We start from the raw sequence: 25,898 nt of genomic DNA, 5'->3' as shown, positions 1-25,898 counted from the left end.
CTACCCAGAGATAGAATCGGATTCCACAGGTAAAGGGCTCAGTCCTTCAAGACTGTCCCTCCACTTCAGATACCAGACACGAGCCCAGGTTGTTGTTACCTGTGCTTCTACAAATCAGGGGTTCCCATCACCCCCTTTTCAGGTTCAGTTAATTTGCTAGAACTGCTCACAGAACTCAGGAAAACCCATCTACTCACTAGATTATTGATATATATATATGAATCAACAGCCAGACAAAGAGATACACAGGGAAAGGTCCGGACTGAAGGAATTTCTGTACCTGGGGAGCTTGGGGCCCAGCGCAGTAGGAGCTGCCTAGTCCCCCAGTGTGGCAGATCTCTGAAGAAGGGACCAAAAGAGCTGTCTTTTTTGAGAGTTTTCCTGGAGGCTTCATTATGTTGACATGGTCGGCTATGGATTCAATCTCCAGCCCCTCTCCCCTCTCTGGAACTCAGCGGATGGGGCTGACGGTCCGCTCTAATCACGTGGTTGGCTCCTATTGGCAACCAGCCCCAACCCTTGGGTGGGGTCCAAAGTCACCTCATTAACATAACAAGGGACACCATTCTTGCTCACTTAGGAAATTCCTAGGGGTCTGGGGGCTCTGAGCCAAGAGCTGTGGATAAAGACCAAATATAACTGGTAAATCACAATATTGTGCCAGTCTCTCACCATGGCAAACTATAAATACCCTTGTACAAATGTCAATTTTGTGCCTGTGCAAGCACATCTCTACGTAAATTCTTAGAATCGGAATTGCCAGGGCCAAGAGTCTGTGCATGTGTCCCTTGGATAGATACCTTCAAATAGTGCCGGAGTGTCCCTTTTCTACCCTCATTGAAGCATCTTCTAGCACCAAGGTTCCTTGAGGTTCAGGAAGGGTGAGTGACCTGACTGGGATAACGTGGCCAGTGAGGGTTGACGCCGAGGCTAGAACTCAGGAGGCTGAGCCTGGGCCAGTGACCTTTCCAAGGCTCTTGGCTGGCTTCCATGTGTTCTAAGCTTCGTGGAGTCTGGGACCTTCCCTGTAAGTCTGGGGGGCCTCAGCCTCCCTTGGAAGAGTTCTGGTAATCAAGCATTCCCTCCTGCCTTCTGGTCCAGTGAGGGGGCAGCTCAGGAGCTCTGTTCTCGAGACCGGGAGCTTGCCACTGAAGGCTCTGGGGAGCTGGTGTGTCAGGCTTCTGTAGCTCCCTTGACCCTTGCCCTGCCCCCACCTCTTCTGCAGCATCTTCATAAATGGCTCTGTCAGAGTGAGACATCCTTGGGAACCTGAGTGGTGTTGCTTGGAGACAACTGGGCAACGGATCTGGGTTATTTAAAGGAGAGAGAGGGTGGGAGGGAAGGGGTGACAGCTTGTTTATTCAGGGATGGATGGTCTCCCTGCTGCAGGGTTTGGCAGACCCCCTCTCGGTGCCTCCCATCCCCCACCTCATTCTCAGTGTCCAGGGCCTGGGATTCTGTAGTGAGACTCAGCAGAAGGCCACTTGGAGCTCCTTTCTGATAGCTGTGGGGGCAGGAAATTCTTTGCCTGTTCTAGGGAGGCACTGTACAAGTGCTGGCTAGGGGAGGGAGGGCTGAGAAGAGGGGAGGGCAGAGGGACAATGCTTCAGAATAGATCTACTGATGATGACCGTAGCCATAACTACTATTATATATTGAGCATCCTCTCAGACAGCTATTTATTAGGGATTTTACATTTATTGGTTCATTTTAGCTCCAAATCCTGTCAAGGTGGGTATGACTATCCCCATTTTAAGATATGAAAACAGAGGCTCAGAGAGGCTCAGAGATTTGTCTGCAGTCACACAGCTAATAAGTGGCAGAAGTGAATTAAAACTCAGGTCTGTTTGATATCAGAGCTGGAACAAACCTCTTGCATTGCTAGAGTTAGCAGGGCCCTCACAGGACACCCACTTTCACCTTGAGTTGATCTGGAAGGTCCTGCTGAGTGTCCCCAGCCCACTCCCCCAGCACCCTGGTTCAACCCTCCCCATCCCCAAGGAAACACATCGTTCTGAAATGGTCAGTTCACTTGTCTTCCTTCCCGCAAGTCTGTAAGCACCTAGGGCAGAGCGGGGTCTTACTCATCTCTTTGCCCTAAGCCAAAGGTCAGGCACACAGTAGCTTCTTTAAGAATGTTGTTGCACAGAACTCCGATGTTTAAGCAGCTCTCCCTGAGACAGGAGTCCTTTCTCCCTGACAGCCCTGCAGGCACAGGAAGACAGTGTCCTGCTCCTGAGTCTCCTCTGCTCCAGCTGCACAGATCCAGACCTCTCAGCATTTCCCTGGGCCTAGGCTACAGAGCTCTACCCTCATGCTGTCTGGCTGGGATTCAGCACCTATGTTTCTGGACAGGCGTGGTCTCATCAGTGAGGAGTCTAGAGGTGGGCTGGGGTGTCAAAGGCAACTGGGTGTGGACTCATACAGTATCTGTATCTGTGTGGTCTGGGACACCCCACCAAAAGGAGGCTAATTCCTCAGTGCCCTGGCTTTTAGAGAGAGAGGACAGCTTACTCACTAACTGGGCTAAATTGTGAGGAAAAGTGGGAGTAGAGAGTTGGGGCAGAACTGGGAGGAACAAGCCAGGAGACTGTGCACAGGGACAAGTTAATACATGAATGGATCCTGAGCTTGTGTTGTAGTCAGCATTGTCTCCTCACCCTCCTCTGAACTCCAGTGCAATCTTACGCTTTGTGGAACTTATCGCAGCCTGCCTTCAAATCACAGTTATCTATTTAATAATGATGACAGTAAAAACCACTCTGTGCCAGGGTGGTGCTGCATACTTTGAATTCATCACCACATGTAAGGCCCATAGCCACTGCTCTGGTAAGTGACATTGTTGCCCTTTTAGAGGTGAGTTACCTGAGGCTCAGAGATCTTCATTTGTAAGGTAGCCCCACCAGTACACTATTCTATATCATTCTATTGTTTTACCTTTTTCAAATCATGAATTACTCAGAATGATCTTGCTTCTGTTTTTACTTGTTTTTCGTATCCCTCTCCTCCATTGTACTAAAATATCAGCCCAGGACGTCAAGACTTTGTCTGCCTCACTCACTGTCCAGGGCTTAAAACAGGGCTTGGCTAATGTTCGTTGACTGACTGACTGAATGAATGAATGAACTATTTGTTGAATGAATGAGCCAGGATTCCTTCTCCCTTTTATCTTTTCTTCTGTTGGAGTGCTCTCCCTTTAGTACTTAAGGAATGTTCTGAAGACAGAATCATTCTCCTCTCACATATCCTGGGTGCTCACATGTCCTGGGCACTGAGTGGTGCTTGGAACAGGAGGAGTGGTCCCCCTGCCCTCGGAGACCTCATTGTTCTGTGCAGCATTTTGAAACTGGAGGTCACAAGTAAAATCAGTTTTGAGTACTATGATCAGCAAAAACAAAAAGAAATAAGATAGATTAGGTTAGAAAGTATCAGAATGCATCGCACACAGTAAGGCTAAGCATTTTTTGTTCTCTCTGTGGCTGGTGGTCCAATGTAAAATGTTTCTCTTACTCTGAGTCTCGGTTAAAAAAGTTGGAACCTAGTGTGTGAATTTGAGAGGTGGGATCCTTGGACCTAGACCCAAAGGAAGGTACACCAATAAAACGAATAATCCTGCTTTTAATTATGATGGCAATTATTGAACATATTTTCTGTGCCAGGCAGGGTGCTCGGGTCCCAGGGCCCTGCACAGATGAGGGGAAAGGAGACCAGAGCAGGCAGAAATCCTGTGAGCAGGGTAGGCTGCCTGGAGGGGGTGGAACCTGAACTCAGCCTCAAAGAACCCCTCTGCCCTGGTTCAGGGCTGGGTCAAAGTGCAATCTCAGGTAGCAATAATACTAACAATAACAATAGCTACATAAGTGAGCTCTGGCTGAGTCCCAGGTACCCCTTTAATCCTCCAGATATTCTGGGGAGGCAGGAACTGCTCTTCACATCATTTTATAAATGAAAAAAAACAAGACCTGGAGAATTGTGGTGACTTTAGGGTAAGGGCCACACAGCAGAAAAGTTGCTGAGGTTAGACCCAGGGTCAACCCAATTCTACCCTGCTCACAGCCCATGTCTTTAAGCCCTGAACTGCACACAGAAGGGGCCCAAATAGACACGGGGCAGTGGGCCTGGAAGGGCAGACAGCCACAGCAGGACCCTGAGGCAGCCAGGGCAGACAGAGACAGATTTGTGTTGGGACTCAGGTAGCAGACATGGATACGTGAGACTTAGAGACTGGAAGGTTTAGGGGGAAGATTACAGGTTAAAGACACCCACCCTGGAGGGCCTACATGGGCACAGTTCTTGGAAATAATGAGGCCATGGGGAACAAGTTCAGGTTAGTTCCTTGACCTGACACTGTCCATTTCTTGGGCCCAGTGTCCCCCAGCCTGGCAGGCTTGACGGTGGTGAGCAAGGAGCAGAAAAGCGCAGTAGGGCCTGTTTCTCATCTCTTGTCAAGTTTCATCGTTGCTGATTTGAACCCAGCTCCTCTGCCTTCTGGTGCATCATTTGTGCCTGTCAGGAATTAATTCTCGGCTTGAGCATTCCCATAAAGAACTTGGAGATTCCCACAGCTTATGTTTCTTTGCAGGGACTGAACTTGGGAGCTCTGTCTCAAGAGCACCAGCACATTGCTTGCTTGAGCGAAAGGGGCCGTGGACTGCCACAGGCCATTCTTATGGAAGTGTGAGTAATGGGGTTATTCTTTGTAGCAGCAGGTTCCCTGGTTTTGGACTGTGGTAGGTTGGTTAGTATGTGCGCTGCACATACTCACACACACACACACACACACACATGCTCACTTGTATATTCACACTCACACATATTGGACACTTGCAAAAACATGCACACACTTATTCACATCTCTGCAAGCATGAGTTCACATATGAGCAACATAAGCATATATGTTGCACATATGTGCACATGCAAGCACATGTTTGTACATGGAGCCCTGGCATTCTTTCAACAATAAGATGGTATCTTGAGTGCCTGTGCTTGTGGGATGTGGGTGGTGGTTGTGCTGGTAGAGTGCTGTCTGAGTGGGGGTAGGTTCTGTTCTGGGACCGTCGATCCTTTGTCAGGAACCTTTGGGCTTCTGCTCTGAGCTTCTAGTCCTCTCAGAGAGCTTCCGAAGCAGTTTGGGTGGAGACAGTTGTTCCAACTGATTCTTCCCTTCTGCCTGGGGCTGGAGAGAATGCCTTCTCTTGGGTATATCTAGGGTTGCACTGTGTCCTTTCCTTCTCTCCCTGAATATTCAGCCCCTCCCCCTCCCAGGCCCAGGGTGGGGCAAATCTGGTCCAGAAGTCTTTCTTTTTGTTGTGACATGCCCCACCCCCATGGCCCTTAGGCAGCCTGGGACTCAGGGCTTACAGCTCTGAGCAGTACTTGGCAGAACCTCGAGGGGTAGGGCTGGGCTGATGAGGCTGGACACTGTGGTCTGGGTGCAGTCTGTGGCTTGTCCCTGAGACACCTCCAAGCCCCCAGCCCTCTAATTCTGAAGTATACCAGCCGAACTCTGTTAGAGGCAGAAGGGCTATAATTGCTAGCTCTCCTGGGAACATCTCTGCCCTGGGCTTTTCTGCTTGATTCAGCAAGAACATCTACTGTTGTATAATGCATAGCAGATACAAATGAATGAATGATGGTGTACTAGGTGTTGTGTTGGGGACCAGAAGTAGATCACAGATGGAATTTTGCCATCCAGGAGCTCAGTGTAGAGAGACAGACAGCCATGTAATCCAGAATCTGCTGGACAGTGAGTAGTGTGTGCTTGTGTATATGTGTGCATATATGTTCATGCATGTATGTTTGCATGTTTGTGTATGTGTGTGTGCACATGCTAGTGCGCATGTGCACCCCTACCTTAGTCCTGGCCACAAGGGACCATTACTCTGGAATGTGGCATCCTCAGGATGGTGGGTCATCAGTTGGGGGATCTGACAGGGGTGGGATAGGTTATGGAGCTGTGGTTAGAGGAGGAAGGGAATGGTACCCAAGGATGGAGCCTGTGATGTAGCACACACTTATGCCTGGGCATCACACACCCCCCACTTCCTGACTCCTCAATACTTCTTTGAAGGAGGGCAGGCCATCTTATGGATGAGGAATTTGGGATTAAAGAGTTTATGTCACTTTTCCCAGACCACACAGCTAGTAAACTGTGAGCCAATGTGAGTCCAGCTTAATGGCTAGACTCTGAAGGTCAGATTTGCTTCCCAAGGCCACTCCTCTTTGCTCCTCTCCTCACACACCTTGGGTGGGGCAGGAGGAGGCCTGGAGCTGAGGGCACGTCTTCCTGGGCCTCAGCTTCCTTATCCACTAAAAGAGGAATAATAGAAGTACTTATCTCATAAAATCATCCAGGAGAAGCACCTGAGACATGGTAAGAGCACCCCCAAATGACAGCCATGTCTATTTGTTCCGAGGGCTTGGGGACATGGGTTGCCAGGCCTGTGCGCCCCTCTCCTAGCCCAGCTACCTTTGGCCTGACTGAGGTGAGGCCTGAGCTGCCTTAATCATGGGAGATCCGGGCTCCCACTCCCGCTCCAGCCCTGAAAGTGGGGCGAAGCAGGTAGTGACAGGTGAGGAATAAGGATTTCCTTAGTGAGGAGCTCAGCAAGGAAGTGAGTCACCAACCGCAACAAAACCCCGTCTCCTGGAGAGGAAGCAGTGGCAGAGTGTGGACCCACGTGGGTGCCCACAGGGGTGTGCAAACCATGGGCGGGCGTGGGCTGCGGGGGTGTCGGTGTGGGCTTGGCTGGGCTGCCGCGCGTGTTAGACCTGCGAGGCGCGGAGGCTGCGGCCAGCTCCTTTGGGGGTCGGGGATTGTGTCACAGACGGGAGCCAAGGGGTGGGGACAGAGGGACCCCCACCTCTTCCTAAGTTTTTCCCTTGTTCGTTCCTTTTTGCCTTCGGGGGCCGAGGGGTGCGTTTCTCTAGGTGTTCAGGTTTGGGAGAAATCCACGATTGTGCGGACAGCCTGATTTTTAAGGGCTCGACTGTTGATACCTGGGGTGGCTGAGGCCCAGAGAAGGCAAACGCTTAGCTCAGGTTGCACAGCGCTATGAGGCTTTTTCCGGTTCCTCAGTGTTCGACTTGGTCTCGCCGGGGCTTGGCCTGTCTTTAAAAAGCGAGGGGCGAGGGACGCCCAGGCCCGCCCTTCTTCTGGGGAGCTGGAGTCTGGGAGGGGGTGTGGCGCCGAGAGCATTCGCTTCTTTCTCCAGCCAGGGAGGCTGGATGTAGGGTTTGGGCATCTTCCAGAACGAACCGAACTAATGACAAGGGAAGAGGAACTGGCTTCCCTAGCACTATCCCCCGCCCCAAAGTTTTCCTCCGGGTGTAGGGTGGGCGGGCGGAAGGAGGAAGCGGGGCGGGGGAAGGTGGGGCCAGCGGTGCCCTCCTAGCCTCGGAGTCGCGGTTCGGGATGCCTGTTTGGATGCGGCATGGGTGAGTGTGTCTTTAAATCCGAGCCCCCCGCCCCCTTGGCGGCTGGGGCGGGGGCTCAGGCTGCGGGGCGGTGGCGGGAGCCGTGATTGGCGGCCCGGCCGAGCCCGCCCCTCAGCATTGGGGGCGCGGGTCCCCGAGCGGCGTGCTGGGCTTGGGTGCGCAGCTCCCGTCGCCTGCGAGCGCGGGCTCCTGCATTGGTGGCCTTGCTTCGTCGCGCCCGGCCTGCTCGCCTCCAGAGCCGCCTCTGCCCACGGATGGGCTGGGGAAGTTGGGAGGAGCGAGCCGGAGCCCGCGCTGGGCGAGACCCGCCGCAGCCTGAATCGGCGCCTGCAGTCTGGGTGCAGCGTGCCGACTGCAGGAGCGCGGATACTCCCCGGAGCCACGGGCTGGCAGGTACCGATGCGTCCAGACCCGGGACTGGCGAAAAGGAAGTGCAGATCCGGGAGTCCTCTGCCCCTCTTCCCCACCCCATAGCCCTTCGCCCAGTCGGGCCGCTCCGACCACCCACTCCCTATCCCCGCGAGCGCACGGGGAGAGAAGTTCTGGGCCTCCACTCAAACCCTCACGGGATAGGTTCCTGGGAGAGAAGCGGGGCATCACGTATTAAGCAGTGAGGAGTTATTGGGTCGTTTGTTTGTCGCGCTCCGGGCTCCCCTCTTACGCTGAGGTAGACATGTGCTGGCGGCCCCTGAGCTGGGCTTCCTGCGCAGTTGCGGGGAGGGAAGCTGTCTTGTGTTCCACATTTGGGGGCCCCCTGGGCTCAACTTTAGGGGGCTTGAGGACCATGGAAGCGGAACAGTCCAGAGGTCCCAGTGGGCACAAGCTTAGATTCTGGGCCCCTCTGGCCTGCTCCCTCTGTAGGCCTGGGTTTCCCTGGAGAGACCCCTTTTTATCTTAGGAGGTTTTTCCTGCAGGAGCAGTCACCTGTCAGAGAGCAGAGTGTGGTCTGTGGGAGACCTGCTGCACCTGGCTGGTTAAAGTGGCCAGATGGTTGGAACATGCTTTTACATCTTGGGGAGTCGGAGATGGAAGAAAGCTGAGCTTCTGGGATTCTCTACATTCCCAGCCAGAGGTCCAGGCACCAACTGCTCGGCTTTCATGCAGAACGACCAGACACAATAACCAAGCGCCTCTTAGATGCAAGGCACTGGGCTCTGCCTGGGAGGATGGCCGTGGTGAAGGAGTTGGAGGGTTCTGCCTTCTGCTGGCTTAGCCCCATGGGGGAAGACACTCAGAGAGTTTGCTGATACAGGGTTTCCATACCAGTCCAGGGCTAGTAATAATAGTGGAAATGCCAAGAGGCTACACATGATTAATTGCTAAACAAGTGATATAGGTTACGATGTGGGGAGGGGGGCTGGGACCCAGCTTACATGCATTTATGCAAATATGTTTAAAATGTTCTGGCTCCATACCCATCCTTCCTGATTACCTTGCTCTTAATGAAGACCTCTCACCACCCCCAGGGACAGGGAACAGCAGGAGGGCTCAGGAAATTTTCCTGCATCTATGTGCCCCCAGTCCCACTCCGGGGTGTTTTTTTCCTTCCTGCTGGTAGATTTCTGAAGAAACCCATTAGGTTTCTGGGGTCAGGCTGAGCACAGGACTCTTTCGGCTGTCCTGGGGCCTCTGAGGTTTGGGGTCTAGATCTAACTTTAAAGGAGGTTTCAGAGGCCAGCAGGGAGGAAGTCCTCACTTCCTTTCTGAAGAACTTCTTTGGCTGGGGGCTGGGGATGAGGTAGGGAAGCTGAAGGTCCCGAACCAGACAGTGTTTCCTGTGAGTGCAGACAGGCGTCCTCCAGTTCTCTGGCCATCGATGGTGAAGTTGGGTGTTGGAAGTGGGGTGGCTGGGTAGGGCTAGCTTGAGGTGGGTGGTACCTGGGGCAGCACTGACTTCACCCCTGAGGTTCTGCTGTGTCTGGGGCTCTGCCTCCTCCCCCATCGTGCCTTACAGGTTTCTGCTTTTCTGGAACACTTTGCGGAGGTGGCAGTGTGCTTGTGCCCGTAGCCTTGGGCAGCTGTTCTGGGAGTGGGAGTTGCTGAGCTCACCCCGAAGCCCTTGGCTAGCACTGTGAGCACTTGGGTGAACATACCCACCCACCTCCAAACAGGTGGCACACATGGGGTCAACTGGGCACAGGTGGAACATGCTGGTATGGGCAGAGACATGTGCGAACTCAGGTTTACAGTGCGTGAGCAGAGATGGCGGAACTGGATAGGGACATGATGAAGACAGACAAAAAGACAGTGGAGGGAGGCAAGATGTGTGCAGGGGCAGACAACATGAACACAGAAATGTGGACCATACATGGGCCACAGACACTATACAGGCAGATCTATTCCTTCATAGGAATTTGAACCTCTCCCTGTGGGAGCCAGAGATGTAGATGGCCTGACATATGGCCTACAGACTTGGATGTGAGCTGGCATTCACCAGCACAAGACATGGAAACGGCATGAGTACCTGGGCAGATACGGAGTTGGCTGTGGGCTCCCCGGGGACGCAGACACATATATTTGCTGAGTCACCTGACAGTAGAGGCCAGGACATGGACAGAGGTAGGTGCTGCTCAGTTATCCCAGTGACTCTATGTGGCAGCAGTGCCTGGAAGTGGTTCTGTTCGGAGTGATGGTACAGGTGCTCTGTGGTGTGGCTTCATTTCTAGACTGCCCACTTTGGGGTTTGAAGACCCTAAAGGGCTCAGAATTCTGTTTCGTTTTGAGAGTCATTTGACCTTCCCAGTCCCTAAGTGCCAGCAGGGGCTCCTTGAACCTTTGAGTCTCATCTTCCCTGAGTCTCCAAAAGTTTCCTGAAGCAAGGCTATGTGGCTTCCGTAAAAGAGGAATCTGGCTGGGGACTCTTTCTGAGCCCAAGCCTGATGGTCTCTGGCAGGAAAGGGACCATCCGTTTGGGGAGAGAAAGAGTAGCCATGCTGTGGGGTCTTTGATGAGAACATTGTTCCCTGGTGTGGACTGCTTCTCCCCCAAACCCTGGGCTTGGGCAAGGAAGGGGTCACCTGTCCTCTGCCCAACCTGGGGGCTGGGAGCCAGCCCAGAGTCTAGATATGGCTTGACACTAACTCACTATATGACCCCAGGCAAATTATTTAATGTCTTAACTAACTCACTTAAAATGAAACTCCTCATCCTTAAAATGGAGCCAGTAACCCCTAACCCTTGGGAGTGTTGTGAGGGTTAAATGGCAGAAAGTCTGTGGAAAGCATGTGGCCTAGGGTTTGGCACAGAGCGAGCACTCCTTCAGTGGCGCTTTGATCACGAGCCTGTCGCCAGGGCTCTCCACAGCTGCTCTAGCAGCCAGGTGCCTGGTCCTGGGAAGGCTGGGCAGGCAGGCACCTCTCATTTAAAAGCTGGAGTGTTTTGTCCACACTCCTGTCCACCAGCCACTCCTTAGCCCTGTGGGACCTCCACGCAGGGTCAGGAAATGGGAGGCAGGGCATATGGAAGCTTGGGCCTGCCGCCTGCTGGGCCTCTGGGAGGGGAGCCAGTGGTTTGCTAAGAATAGCCCAAAATCATGGCTCTGCCTCCCAGTGGGCAGCCGTGTACCTCCCTGCTCTGGGGCCAAGGCACTTGCAGATGGGCCTTTTAAATTTCCTGTAACTGGCACTCTGAATGGGGTTGGGTCCGGGAACAGCAGGCTTAGTCTGGGAGAAGGTGCTTCTCTTTCTAGGCCTTTGGCTGGTACCTGGGGACAGAGAAACTTCCTCTTCCACTCAGAGTTTGTCTTGATGACTACTCTACCCCCCTTAATCTTCCTAGCACCCCAGAGGATTTGCAGTGATTAAGAATACTGGCTCTGGAACCACCTCATTAGAGTCTGAATTTCAGCTCCTCCCCTCACTAGCTGTGTGCTCCTGGGAAACTCACTTAACCTCTCTGTGCCTGATTTCCTTGTGTAACTGGGTTAATGATAGTAAGTCCCTTACAAGAATGTCTCAAGGATGAAAGGAGGTAGTGCGCGGAGAGCCCTTGTGCTAGCATGTGGCTCAAAATAAGCGCTCAGCAAACATGAGATGCTGCCATTGCTACCATCCTCTTAGCAGAGGGAGAGACCTGGGAGGCCAGAGAGGCCAGGGTGCTTGCACAGTCCCTCATGGTGGGAAGATACCAGGAACCTTTTGATTCAGGTTCCTGGCCTGGGGTTCAGTACGAGGCGCAGGGGACCAGAGGTGAGTGAAACCTGGCTTCTGCCATGTGAGAGAGGCAAATATGTACATTATACCAAACTCTACTGGTACATTCTGAAGGGAGAGGATGGCTTACCTGAAGGTGGGGTGACGCTTCAGGTGAGCTTTGAAAGATGGCCAAGAGTTTGCAAGGGCGAGCGAAGTCTTCCCAAGCAGAAAGAATAGCCCGTGCCAAGATGTGACAGCTGGGTGTATTTAGGGGACATGAGCAGATACGTGGATCTGGCTCCTGGCTTTCTACAGCATCTGGAGCCCCTCATTTTCGAACTGGAGCTCCAGACTGCTTCCACCCCAGGATCAGTTTCTTGTCTATTTTTGTTCTTAATTAAGACACCCATGGATTAATAGATCCTCCTCCCCTTCCTTTCAATGAACTGAAGCCTTTGAAAACTCCTAAAACTTTACTAAGAAGTGAATGTATAATAGTGGAATTTCTGGACCTCAGAAATCGTTTTATATATTTCCTGTACCTGATATGTGGTCTGGCTTTAGCTATGAGGGGTCCCCCCATTTGAGCTGGGGTATTCTATGAGAGAGACATTCATCTGTGGTTACCAACCTGCTCATGGCAGGCAGTAGGGAGCATCTGGGAACTGGGAGTGTCACAGATGACTTTGCTGGCTCCCAGGGAGCTAGGGCTTTCAGAAATTCCAGGAGAAGGGAAGGTGTGGTGCTTGGAGGGCTGTGGGTCCACTGCTGGGCTTCCCGCCCTCACCCATGAGAAATGGCCCCACTGCCCAGAGGCTGTGTTGGGGCCCTTCAGGGAGAGAGAGGTGGGTACACTCAGATGACCTTGGATTTTGCTAGCCTGTGCAGCCTGCTGAGCCTCAGGGCCTGTCTGTCTGCAGGTTTGTGGCCTCTGTCCCCACCCTCCTCAGAGTGGAGGACAGGGACACTGGGTGTTTTGAAGATTCTGTTTTGAAGATTCTGTTTAGAAAGCACAGAGGGAATTTCTCCTCCCCTTTTCCTTTTCCTGGAATTGTAGACCCCATGAAAACGTTAACCCCTCTCCTGCTGGTCACAAAGCGGCTGGCGGACAGGTCCCCTTTGACTGCTGGTGGTTACCGAGTCCTTCCTCCTGGGGCCCCTGAGGTTGGTGCTGATCTCGTAACTCTCCAGTGGCAGCCCTCCATCAGAGCCCCAGGGCCCTGTTGGCAGGGCCTAGAAGATCTCCGTTCTGGACCTGGGACCTCTCCCTGCCTGCATCCTTGCCCTGTGGTGCTTTAGCCTTAGTTTGACCACCTTCTTAATGGGCTCTCCTCCCTACGCCCAACACAGCCCTTTCTGTTGATGGAGCTCGTGGACTCTGGGAATTCTGTACAGGTGCTGCTTTGCCGGCTCACTCCAAGGCCTGTTAGGAAGCTCTGGTTTCCAAATGCCCCAGAGAGAAGGGCCCTCTGTGGAGACTGGGCCCCAGAATTGCAGAGCCCTTGGGGGGAGTACAGGGCAGTTCTGTCCACCGGGGTCTGAACCAGGCTGAGGCACAAGTAGGTGAGCCCTGGGCTGGCGTTGACTGCTTCCTTTGAGCCCAGTTTTCTCATCTGCCAAATGGGTGTAAGAATTTTTTTCATTGTCTTTAAAAATTTTTAAAAATCAAAGCGACATCCACTTGACATAAAATTAACCATTTTCAAGTGCACAATTCAGTGGCATTGAGTACATTCACAACATTGTGTGACCACCACCTCTGTCAGTTTTCAGAACATATTCCTTACCCTAGAGGGAAACCTGAATCCATTAAGTAGTTACTCCCCATTCCCTTCTCTACCTTACTTCCTTAAAAAAAGTTTTAGTGAGATACATACCAAAAACTCTAAGTGCACAGCTGGATGAGTGTTGGTAAATGTCATGTGCTTATAGCCTCCACCTCAGTCAAGTCTGAGAACACTTCCATTACCTCGGTCGCCACTCCCACCCCTGGTCCTAGACTCATTTATGTCCTTTCTATGGTTTTGTTTCTTCTAGATTTGCACATAAATGGACTCATATTTTGCTTAAATATGGCTTCTTTACTCAACACGATTTCTTGAGATGTGTCCATGTTACTGCATATTTCAGCAGTGAAAAATCCCTTTTCATTGCTGAGTAGTATTCCCGTGTGAGGAGGGAGCACAGCTTATTTATCAAGTTCCCAGTTGATGGACATCCACCCTGCTATCGAAAATATGTTCAATTAAAAAATAATATAAAGCAGTTATCTTTATGAAAGATTTAAATAGTAGCTTCATAGAGAGTAAAATGGGGAAAGTCCCCATTCCCCTCCCTTACTACCTCTCTCTTCTCTTAGGTAACACTGTCGGCATTTGCTGAGTATCCCTTCGTCTTTTTCTTTCCCGTGCCTCTATATGACTTTGTGTACTTTCTGCTTTGGGCACATAAATGGGATCACACTTGGTCCATGGCTCTGGGACCAGCTTTTTCACTTAGCCATTGGTCCTGGGGAATGCCACCAGAGTGTTGAGCACATTCTGGGAACCATTCCTCTGAGCTGAGGGCCGGGAGATGGGGTGCGTCCACTTTACCCTGGGTCCGAGCTGTTGCTCAGCGAGGCTTTAGGAAGACAGAAGGTTTTCAAGAGGTGGTCAGTTCAGAGCAGATCACTGGAAGAGGGAGGCATTGGAATAAAAGGGATCAATCTGTCTTGGAAGCAGATGAGCTGGACGTGCATTCTTGCCCAGCTGCTAGCAGCAGGGGCTTCCTCTTCCTGTCTCTGTGAAGTGTCTCTAGAAGGAATAGGCCCAAGGAGAGGGGCCATTTGTTAGGCTGACAAAAGATGGACCTTTGAGGACTCCCTTTTTGTTGCAGTGGAGCTGCAGAGGCAGACCCTTCTAGGTGGCTGCTTGGGGTCTCACTGATAGGACCCTGTCTTGAAGGGCAGGCTTTGCCCAATGTGTGTGGGTGGAGGGTGAAGATGTCTCCAGCCTACGGAAGTGTCTGTCTCTGCTCAGATTTGCGTTCTCCTGGCTCTACCTTGACCCCAGCTAGTTGGGTCATGAGTCTGTGTTCCTGAGGTCTGAATCTGTATTGTCATACTCCTTTCCCTGCACTACCATCGATGTAAAAATGATTCACAGTCTCTCCATACTAACTAACATTGGTCGTTTTCATCATCTTTAAGGTTTTCCTGGTTTAGTAATTCAAAATTGAGTCATACCGCTGTTGTATGAAATGAGTTCCAGGAGACAGGAATCCTGTGTATGGTATTTCAGGGCAGCCACCTGCCCACCCAGGATGGGCTTCTCTGCTGAGTTAGGGTATACTTAGACCCTTTGAGCACTTGGGGATGGTGTAAGAGGAGGGAGAGGAGGCTGGACCTGGGAGGGAAGCTATCAATAGGTAGGGTTGTTGATTTCCCTGTGATTTCTCCAGCTTCGTTAGTGCTGTTCAAACCTGGGTAACATGTTGATCCTCCCCCTTTTAAAAATAGCTTTATTGAGCTATAATTCAACATAAGATCCACCTTCTTAACAAGTGCTGTACCATTCACCCATTTAAAGCATACGATTCAGTAACTTTTAGCATATTCACAGAGTAATGCATCCATCATTGCAGTCTAATTTTATAACATTTTCATCAACTGCAAAAGATACCCAGTACCCATTAGTTGTCACTCCCCACTCCCGGCCCACTAATCCACTTTTTGTCTCTATAGATTTGCTTCTTCTGGACATTTCGTACAAATGGAATCATACAGTATGTGTGTGGGGTTTTGTGTGTGTGTGTGTGTGTGTGTGTGTGTGCACTTTTAAAGGAAAAAAACTTCATTTATTCATTTAATTTAGGTTTTCTTATTGGAATATAACCTAAATATGTACAAATATTAAACTAGATAAAATGCCTTAGACATATGGTTTTTATATAACTTTAAAACAAACATGAAATACTAATAAAACCAGAAAGCCAACCCATTTCAAATGAATAATGTTAATTTATTGTAAGGATGTAAATAGCAACTAAATTGCCAATGTTTGGTTGGTAGTAGGGAGCTGTGCCCTTTGGCCTCTTCTGTTTCCCTGTCTCTGTCACTTGAGCCTACTGTACAAAGTGACATCAATAATATTGGGCTGGTTGGATAGTTTTGGTGGTAATTCTGATTATTCACATTTGAGCCCAAAGTGACACCGAATAATCCCCGAGCGTCTTTTTTAGTAGTACATCATTTGATACATGGAAAACTGGCTTGTTCAATTGAAGATAAGTCCTGAATAGTGGCGTTATTAGAATCTGTATATAGTGGCTCGTAAACCCACTTGTATAAATCAGGAATTTGGCACGAACAGAGATGGACTTTGCTCAATTCACACAGATACTCTCAACGTGAACATGGTCCCAACTGCTACGAGCCTGGGCCTTTGATTTGGGTACATCCGGGTTGCATGGGCTGTGGGGTGGCTCCATTCTCCACCCTCTTCGATTTGAACCACAGCCTTTGTTTGGATGATGTCATTTGGCCTTCATGGTGAAGGAATTGGATTGTAAACACAAGAGTGGACTTGAGCCCCAAATTGCATGGCAGTGCATCATTCAGATGACCTAGGGTTTGTTATCAATACTTTTGAAAAAAAATTGAAGTGAAATTCACATAACATAAAATTAACTATTTTAAAGTGTGCAATTCAGTGGTATTTAGTACATTCACAATATTGGGTAAACAGCCATCACCTTTATCTAATTCCAAAACATTAAAAATGTTTAATTTTTTTATAGTAAGAATACTTAATGTGGGATCTACCGCCTTAACAATTTTTAAGTGTATAATACGTGATTGTTGACTAGGGACAATGTTTTTCAGTATATCTCTAGAACTTATTCTTCTTGCTTAACTGAAACTTTATGTTTGTTGACTAGTAACTTCCCATTACCCCTTGCCCCAGCTTCTGGCAGCCACCACTCCCACTTTTAGTCTGCATGAATTTGACTGTTTTAAATTCCTAATATAAATGCAATATTGCGGCATTTGTCTTTCTGTGACCAGCTTATTTCATTTAGCACAATGTCCTCAAGATTCGTCCATGTTGTAGCATATCACATTATTTCTTTCTTTCATAAGATGGAATAATATTCCATTGTGTGTGTGTGTATACCCACACACATTTTCTTTCTCCAGTCATCATCAATGGGCATTATAGGGTTGCCTCCACCTCTTGGCTGTTGTGGTTAATGCTGCAGCAAACGTGGGTGTGCTAATACCTTCTTGAGAGCCTGGCTTCAATTCTTTTGGATATATACCCTGAAGTATGATTGCTGGATCATATGGTAATTCTAGTTTAAATTTTTTGAGGAGCCTCTGTTTTCTATAATGGCTGCACCATTTTACATTCTTGCGAACAGCGTGTAAGGGTTCCGGTTTCTCTACATTGTTGCCTTTTTATTTTTATTTTTTTGATAATAACTGTGACAGGCATGAGGTAATATCATTTTGTAGTTTTGATTTGTATTTCCTTGGTTAGTGATGTTAAACCTAGAAAATATTTTTACTACCTCAAAAGGAAACCCTGTATCCATTTAAGTCATTTAATGTCACTCTTGACTAACCGCCCCCCCTCCCCCGCCTTTCCCAGCTCCTATTAACCACTGATCTGCATCCCCTCTGGATTTACCTTTCTGGATATTTCCTATAAAAGGAATTATGCAATACGTGACTTTTTGTGTCTGGCTTCTTTTTCTTGGAATAATGTTATCAAGTTCATCTGTCTGCATTGGGGCATGTAGCAGTTCTTCATTCCTTTTTATAGCTGAGTAATAATCTGTTGTGTGGATATATATTACATTTTGTTTATCTGTTTATCAGTTGATGGAAATTTGGACTGTTTCTACTCGTTGGTTATTGTGAATAGTGCTGCTGTGAATGTGAGTGTTGCAAGTATTTATTTGGATCCCTTTTTTCAATTCTCTCTGGTATGTGCCTAGGAGTAGAATTGCTGGTTCATATGGTAATCTTTTTGGGTTTGATATTCTTCAATTAGATAGTGGTGATGGTCGCGTGACATTGAAAATATACTAAATGTCACTGAATTGTGTATTTTCAAAGGGTGAATTTTATGGTATGTGAATTAAATCCCAATTAATAATAATAAAAGAAATCATGGATCCCAAAGCAGGTATCCATGGAGTCTATATTAAGTCATATTCTCAGTTCTGGAAAACCCAGAGCTCTGTATTCCCTTTTGGGATCTGGCAGAGTTCCTGGGTCGTGGGGACGCTGGGACCCAGCTCCATGATCTTGTTTGGGGTGGTAGGTGGGAGCTGTAGGAACCAAATGGGCCAGCTGGCTGCCTTTCCCACCCACCTGCTCAGCTCATTCTGGTCCTTTCTGGCTTCTAAATGAGAGGTGCTCATTGTAGAGCTCATTTCCCTCAGCTACCCCACCTGTGAAGTGACCCTGTGAGCAGCCAACCTTGGCTGTGGCCCAGGCTCTGTGGTCAGCGAAGCCTGTAGCAGGTCAAACGTGACACACTGCCATCCCTTCTGGATCCACTTTTCTCTCTCTGTTTCATATTGTTTTCCACAGTGACCCTCATGGGCCTCAGGACCGGCTCCCCATTCTTTGCAGGTCTGCTGCTTCCTTCTGAGATCACGGCTGCCGCAGAGACCGTGGCTCTCCTGTCTGTCCGTTCAGTCCTCGTGGCTCACTTGCTTCCCGCTCAGTCTGTTCCTTCTCAGTTAGTGGCAACTCCTCTATTTGTTCAGGCCAAACACCTAAGTTGTCCATGGTTCCTGTTTCTCTCACTCCTCAGAAATGACATGCCAGCAAGTCCTGTTGGCTTTACCTTCAGAATGGGTGGATCTAGGATGAGCCCCTTTTCCTTACCTTCCCTGCACTGCTGGCCTAGGCCTCCACATCACTTGCACCAGGGTGGTAGACTCCTAACAGGTCTGTTGGCTTCGGCCCTCATTCCCTCATTCCCTGACAGACTCTTTTAAGTCAGATCAAGGCACTTCTCTGCCACAAGCCCCCTAGTGGCTCCTCATTTACTCACAGCATCCTTACCATGGCCTCTAGGACACCCCCATCTAATGCCAGTCTCCTCACTTGCTTTGTTCCACACAAATAGGCTGCCTCATGGCTCCTTCAACACACTGGCATTACTCCACCTCATGGTCTTTGCACAGGTCGTCCCCTTGACCTGGATGCTTTTATTCCAGAGAGCCACATAGCTCGCCATGTCACTTCCTTTAGGTCTTTACTCAAATATGAGGGCTCCTTTGGAAACTCTGTTAAAATGTCATGCTTCATCTCTATAATAACCCTTTTCTGATCACATATCACCTCCTGATACACTCTATGTTTGACTAATTTATATAGTTTATTGCTGTGCCTCCAGCCAGGATGTATGAGGCAGGAATTTTTTTCTGTATTGCCAGCTCCTAGAACAATGCCTCACTCATAATAGGTGCCCCAGAAACATTTGTGGAATGGTAGCATGAAGAAGGAATGAATTAGCTCATTTTATAGTTCAGGATACTGAGTCTCTGCTTTTTCACATGCCTTGAACTTTGCCTCTTGACTCTGAGCCCAGTGTTCTTTTGCTGAGCTATATTTTCACCTCCTTCTTTTATATCTAGGACTGCCATGCTAAACCTGTGGGTTTAAGCCTTCAGAGCTCCTCTTGGGGAGTTCCCCTCATTAGGCTGGTGATTATGGAATCGGCGGTTACCTCCTGGCATTTGTACAGAACTAACGGTAAGAGCTTGCACCCATTTGTTAAGTGCTTACTCTATGCTAGATGCAGGGCTCAACAGGTTAGATGGATTTATTTTTTATTTAAACCTCACAGCATCCTAAGGAGGAAGAAAGAACTGTCCTTTCCCCCACTCTACAGACAAGGAAGTGGAGAGATTTTATATGAGCAAAATGAAAAAGATTGATTACTTCTTGAATCAATGAGGATGTGGGCAAACCGGTCCTCTTAAGCTGTTCTGATTTCTGTGTGAAATGTTACAATCTTTGGAAAAGTAACATGGCAGTGTCTACTATAGCTGGGGTCCCAAACCCCTGGGCCGCAGACCAATACTGGTCCATGGACTGTTAGGAACTGGGCCGCACTGCAGAACGTGAGTGGCAGACCAGCATGCGGAGCTTCACCTGTATGTGCAGCTGCTCCCCAGCACTAGCATCACCGCCTTAGCTCCACCTCAGATCATCAGGCATTAGATTCTCATAGGGGCACCCGTCCCTCGTGCCATAAAGGCTGGGGACTGCTGTACTACAGTTTTGAAAAGGCACATGCCTTTTTGGCTGAGCAGTCCACATTTTGGTAGCCTGTTCTAAAGAAGTAAAACTATCAGGATGTAAGGCCACGTGCACAAGGATTTTGGGATTTGGGGGCAGTGCCCTGGAGACCACACCATCTCCTTTCAGTGCCGTGTTCTTCCCCACGTGGGGCATTTGCATGTTCTGTTCCCTCTGCTTTTTCACATGGCCAAAATGTTCCTGTTCTTTGATATCAGCATAGGCCTTCTGTGATTATCATATCTCAAATAGATCCTTTTCCTACCTTCCTCATTTTTTAATATCATCTCAGCCCCTTGTAGCCCACATTACAATGTATACAATGTGTTACTATTATATTTCTTGTTGACTCCTCTACCTTTCTTTTTCTTTGTCTTGTTGGAACGCTTGTTCCATGAAGCGCCAGTACTGTGCCTGTCTGGTTGACATGGTTGATACTTAGTAGCTATTTATTGAAAGACTAGTGATATAATGAAATGGCATGGGACCATTACATAGAGTTGAAATTATATGTATCAACTGAGAGGAGTGTTTATATTCTCTCAAGAGAAAAAAAGCTTGTTGTAGAAGCAGGCTTAAAAGGTGGGCTTGGACGGGCATAGGAGGGGCATAAACGTTTTCTTTATATATCTTTAACTTGTGACAGCAAGTACAGATTACTTTTGTGATAAGAAAATCTAGTCAACAACAATAAAAAACCAAAACAGGAAAAAATGTATCCACTTAGAGAGAGTATCAGGACTTGAACCCTGGTCCTTCTGATTCCCAGCCCACATTCTTACCCATCATCCACTCCTTTCTGTGGCTTTTTTCTATGCAGCCTCACTGCTGTCCCCAGAGGACAAAATATATATTAGCTGTTTGTATTTTGTTTGATAAATTGAGGTATAATTTACAGACAGTAAATCAGGACATAGATGAATTTTTAAAGAAGAATCACCTGTGTGACCCCTACCCAGATGAAGATATAGAACATTTACAGTGTCCTGGAAGGTTCCCTTTGACCCCTTCCCAGTCAGTTATCCAGCCCTCTTTGTCCCCTTTCATTGTTGTGTAGTATTCCATTATGTGGGCGTACCACAGTGTGTTTATTTTTTCCCTGTTGATGGACCATTGCCTTGTTTCTAGTTTTGATGTTTATGAAAAAAGCTGCTGAACACTTTTGCCTGTCTTTTGGTGAACCAATACACTTCTCTAGGGGGTATACCCAAGGGTGCTTGCTGGGTGATGTGATAAATTCCTTGTTTTGTCAAGAAGGCAACTAAAGAGGCTTCAGAAGGTCTGGAAGGGGAAAAGACTTGCTCAAGTTCACTCGTGACTCATGGTGGAGTTCAGCCTATCCGTGCCACCCCTCAGGCCCTCTCACCAATGATTTTACTCACATCCCATCCCCAAGCTGAGGCCTGCTGCTTCTCACCCCAGCCTTTGGGGAGGGTGGTAAGGCTAGGGTCAGGGGGCCTCTGGATAACCATATTTTTAGGTCTTCTGAGTACTCTTTGGTCACCCACTTCTTTCCCCTTCCCTGGCCTTGGAGACAGTGGGCCACAGTTTGTCTTCTGTGGTGGTGGGTGCTAGAAGAGATGAGGAAGCATTTTTGTTTGTTGGGTATTGGTGCCTAGGCTGGCCAGGCAGAGGCCAGGATTGACATGTGGGGCTGTATTAGGGTCTTTGGCGTAGGACAGTGTACATGAGTGTGCAAGCTGTGAGTAGGGCCCCATGTAGCTCTCATTCACAGTGCTCCTGGTGGCTATAGGAGCATGGAGCTGCCTTGCTTAGTCCTGCCTGATACTGGAAGGAGCCTGGCACAGTGGCTTAGTCTGAAGCTGGTGCAAGCCTAGCTCAGGGGCCACCTACTCTTGCAACCCTCCCAGGACCTGGAGGTAGCACGTGTGTCTCTTTCCTCAGCTTTCACCGCTTGGTTCTCTGATGGTACCAACTCCCTGGGAAGTGGTGCCTTTCGCTCTTTCCATACTTGCCCTACCTCACTAGCTGGAACTCTTCAAGGGTTAGGACAGAAATGAATACGGGCACCACCCCTCCCTCGCCTTGTTTTGAATCTGCCTTTAATTTTTTAAAATTGAGGTAAATATACACACCAAAAGATTTCTTCTTTTATTCATTTCTAGTTTCCAGTTCAGTGGCATTAAGTACGTTCACATTTCTGTGCAACCGTCATTAAGTACCTCATATAAGTGGAATCATGTAGTATTTGTCCTTTCGTATCTGGCTTATTTAAATACTTAGCATAATGTCTTCAAAATTCATCCATGTCTTTGCATGTGTCAGATTTCATTCCTTTTTAAGGCTATAATTGTTCTTTTGAGCACATTTTAAAGGTACCTCCGATCTTCAGGAGTGAGCGAGTGGATCAGCTGGTCAACTTGATGGTGGGAGTGGGAATAAATGATATTTATTCACATTCACCAGGTACCAGCCCTGGGCTCAGAGAATTTCCGTAACTTGACCCAGGTCACGCAGCAAGTCATTGGTCAGCTAGGACTGCATGCCAAGTCTGCCTGAACGTACAGCTCATCCGCCATGTTCCCAGCCCCAGCGCAGTGCCCCAGCCAGGCTTCGAGTCATTTCCTCGAATGCTTCTCGTCATCTCCCTACAGCTGATGGGAGCTGAATGTGGAGCTGATGGGTGCCAGCTGGCACCGAGGAGGTGATGGCAGTGGCCCTGCCTCCCTGGCCTGGGTCCTGCTGCCTGGGCCTCAGCTTCTGTTGAAAGGCCCTTTTCGAGGCAGCCTCCCCGTCCGGGTTGGTGTCTGTGGGGATGTGGGCCTCAGTGCCCCCAGCACAAGGCTGACGGGGCAGGGTGGCCAATGGCAGGAGGTCACTCTTGGCAGAATTTTCCCTGAACAAATAGCTACCAAGAGCTTTGGGATCAAGAGGATAGATAAACAGGAAAAGGGAGAAACATAAAAATATTTTTCTTCCCCTCCCGTGCCCTGGCGTTTTCTTCCTGCTCTTCCCTCTGCCGCTGGAGGTCTGAGGTGGCAGAGCTCTTTCCCTGCCACAAACCACCCAGAGGCCTGGAGAGCCGTGCTGGCGAGTGTAGGTTTTGCTTTGCTTCAAGGGTTGAGATGAGCCTGGGCATTGGGGCCAGACAGGGCTGAGTTTGAACCTTGGCTCCTCTATTTCTTTGCTACTATTTCTTGCCTGTCAAATGTTGCTCATCCTTCAAGGCCCAGCTCACTGGCCTCCTCTTCCAGGAAGCCTCCTCTGAGTTCCTGACCCTGAGTTAACATCTCTCTCCTTTGTACAACTCAGTGTGGTGGGAAAGGTCCTGGAGGCCCTGCCCTGTTGTCAGCCTCTCTGAGCCTCAGTTTCCCTATCTGTGGATTGGGCATAATAGGAGAAGGGGGTAAGAGAGAGCCTGGGTTCTGTTACTCTGGCCTGTGTGGAGTTGGCCAGGGCCTGGTGAAACGTGGCCCTCTCAGGGTTAACTCCCTGCCATGCCAGAGGCGGAAGCGAGGAGGACAGTGTGTGAAATGAAGTCACTTCCCTGCCTGGGGATCTGCCATGTGCCTGGCCTTCCGCAGTAAATCCTGTTTCCTCCTTGGCCTCTGCATGCCCACCCACTCCTGGCTCCCATGACCCCAAAGGTCACCAGCAGGTGGGGCTCCTAATGGAATGTTGGCCTGTCATTCATCCTCTGAGGTCAGTTCCTGTCTGGATCAGCGATCCACCTTTCCTGCCATAGCCTTATACTTGAAGTTTCATGAGAATGGTGGGAGTGGGGTTTGAGGGAGACTATCCGAGGTCAAGTTCAATGCCTAGCCTGCTTTTTACTCTTGAGGCCCTTAGGCCCAAGGAGCGCAGGGCACTTCCTAAGGTAAGGACCAGGAGGCAGGCCTCTGGACCAAACTCTAGTTGTGGGGACTCTTTGGGTATCCTCCGTAGCCACAGGTTGGTGGTGTGAGGTCATCACTCAGCTTCCCTGGGCCTCTATTTTTCTTTCCTCTGGAACCTGGAGGAGCCTGTCTGTTAGATCTGCCTTGAGCACTGACCTGGTCAGGCTGGGGCATCCGTGACCTTGTTTAACCCTCACTCCACTGCAGGGAAACTGAGACTCAGAGAGGCTCAGGCACTGGCCTGAGCTTCTGGCGGGGGATAGCACTGGGGCATACGCAGGTCTTTCTGACTCCAGTATCCTAGTTCCTTCCCTGAGAAGGTGTTAGCGTGTGAGCTTTCCATCAGTAGCAACTCAGGAATATCCTCTGTCCTCTGACCTTTTCCTGTGTGTTCAGGGGCTATTTGGGCTGTAAGGTTGATACAGAACCATTGTTATTGGTATCGGCGACCATACTGTATAGGTCTTTCCCCTGCCTTCTTTTTTTCTATAAATAGTATAGGTTCTTTATAGGAAAATCAGAGAAAAATAAAGATATGCAGGAAGATCAGAAAAATCATCTGTGATCCCACTTCCCTGCAATAGCCACAGTTCACTATTAAGATTTTGAGATTTAGTCTTCCAGACACTTCTCCTCTCTCTCTGTCTCTGTCCCTTTCTCCCTGTGTCTCTCGCTGTCTCTCTGTGTCTCTGTCTCTGTCTCTCCTCTCTCACTTTCTGCGTGTGTACTTGAATACAAGAGCCTTTTTATGGAATGAAACTCTAAAATACTCTTTTGGGTTTTATTTATTTTTTAACTAAACATACAGTAGTTATATTCCTAGATTAGTAAATAAACTGCCATTTCTTTCTTTTGAAACTGAAAATAGAATTCAACCTGCTCAGAAAAGCAGACGCATTACAAGTATACAGCCTGATGACTTGCAAAGTGAGCACAGCCTTTGGAGCCTTTCCAGGTCAAGGAACAGAATTCTTCCAGCACCCTGGATCCCTGTAACCCATTGCCATCCCTTTCTTCCTGCTCCAGACGTGACTCCTTATCTGACTTTCAACACCATAGACTAGCTGGTTTGTTTCTGAGTTTCAGATAAACGGAATCACAGTATTTGCTTATGTTGGCTTCTTTCCCTCCATATCCTATTAGTGACGGTCATGTGATGCTCCATCTGTTTTAATGACCACATGATGACGTTCACGATACATTCAACTTCAACCACTGTTGATGTAAAAGATATTTCCAGTCTTTGACTAATATAAACAAAGCTGTACAGAACATCTTTGTGGTCATATCTTTGATTATTTCCTTTGAATCAATTGATAAAAGAATTGCCAGGTCAAAGGGTCATACATTTTTAAGACATTTTAAAATCATTGCCAGATTGGCCTCTAGGGACCTGTGCCACTTAACATCCTGCCAGGTTCTTAGGAGGGAGCCGCTCCCCAGCACCCAAGCCGACACAGGGTCTTCATCCTGCTGTACCTATGATACCACGATAGGTAATACTTGGGATCTCATTGTTTCTAGTGTTGAAACTACAAGTTAGGATGAACATTTTTTCTCATGTTTATTGGCAATTCGTATTTCTTTTCTGTTGGGTTTTTCGTTTTTATTGGTTTTACTCTCAAGATGTATTGTTTTCTCATTTGTTTAGGAAAAAAACTATTGAATATGATGAATAATAAAAATGTTGAAAATATTTTTATCTAGGGTACAATTTGCTTTTTAATTTTGTGTGTTTTTTTTCTGTTTTGGTCAACAGCTGACCATTTTTTTTATGTAGTCTGATCTATCAATATTTACTGTATGTCTTCTCTAGTATTTTGCATAGAAAGTTCTTTTCCACTCCAAGATTATGTAAATGTTTACTTATATTCTCTTCTTTCACGTCTAGGGTTTCCTTTGTAGCATGTTATCATTCATCCTTCTGCATTTCCTTTGGGAGCATACTTTTAGGTGAAGGACAGCTTATAGGTCTTAACCTATAAGCTCTTGGTCACCTGTGCACCCTTGGGCAAGTTACCCAGCCTTTCTGTGCCTCAGTGTCATACCTGTAAAATGGGAATAATGCTAGTACAGAAAACCAAAGGGTTACTGTGGGGGTTAAATCACAAGTATTTGCAAACTTTTTAGTGTCAGGACTCCTTCTTTTACATTCTTAGAAACTGG

General features: G+C 48.6%; 1 protein-coding gene across 10 annotated transcripts in view; it reads left to right on the top strand.

The window, feature by feature from the left end:
* The first annotated feature begins 7,348 nt into the window (after positions 1 to 7,348).
* Positions 7,349 to 25,898, top strand: part of PALD1 (phosphatase domain containing paladin 1) — an 80,105-nt gene continuing 61,555 nt past the window's right edge. For 3 of the 10 annotated variants that reach the window (XM_016121015.2, XM_036222604.1, XM_016121016.2), the window contains exon 1: positions 7,548 to 25,228. The gene's annotated coding sequence lies outside the window, so the exon portion shown is untranslated. Of the gene's footprint in view, positions 7,438 to 7,547; positions 25,229 to 25,898 lie in introns of those variants that run through there. The other 7 variants (XM_016121009.2, XM_016121008.2, XM_036222606.1 and 4 more) reach the window with 7 other exon arrangements.

This window comes from Rousettus aegyptiacus, unplaced genomic scaffold, assembly GCF_014176215.1.
Source record: "Rousettus aegyptiacus isolate mRouAeg1 unplaced genomic scaffold, mRouAeg1.p scaffold_m13_p_6, whole genome shotgun sequence".
Lineage (NCBI taxonomy): Eukaryota > Metazoa > Chordata > Mammalia > Chiroptera > Pteropodidae > Rousettus > Rousettus aegyptiacus.
This window is presented reverse-complemented; position numbering and strand designations above follow the sequence as displayed.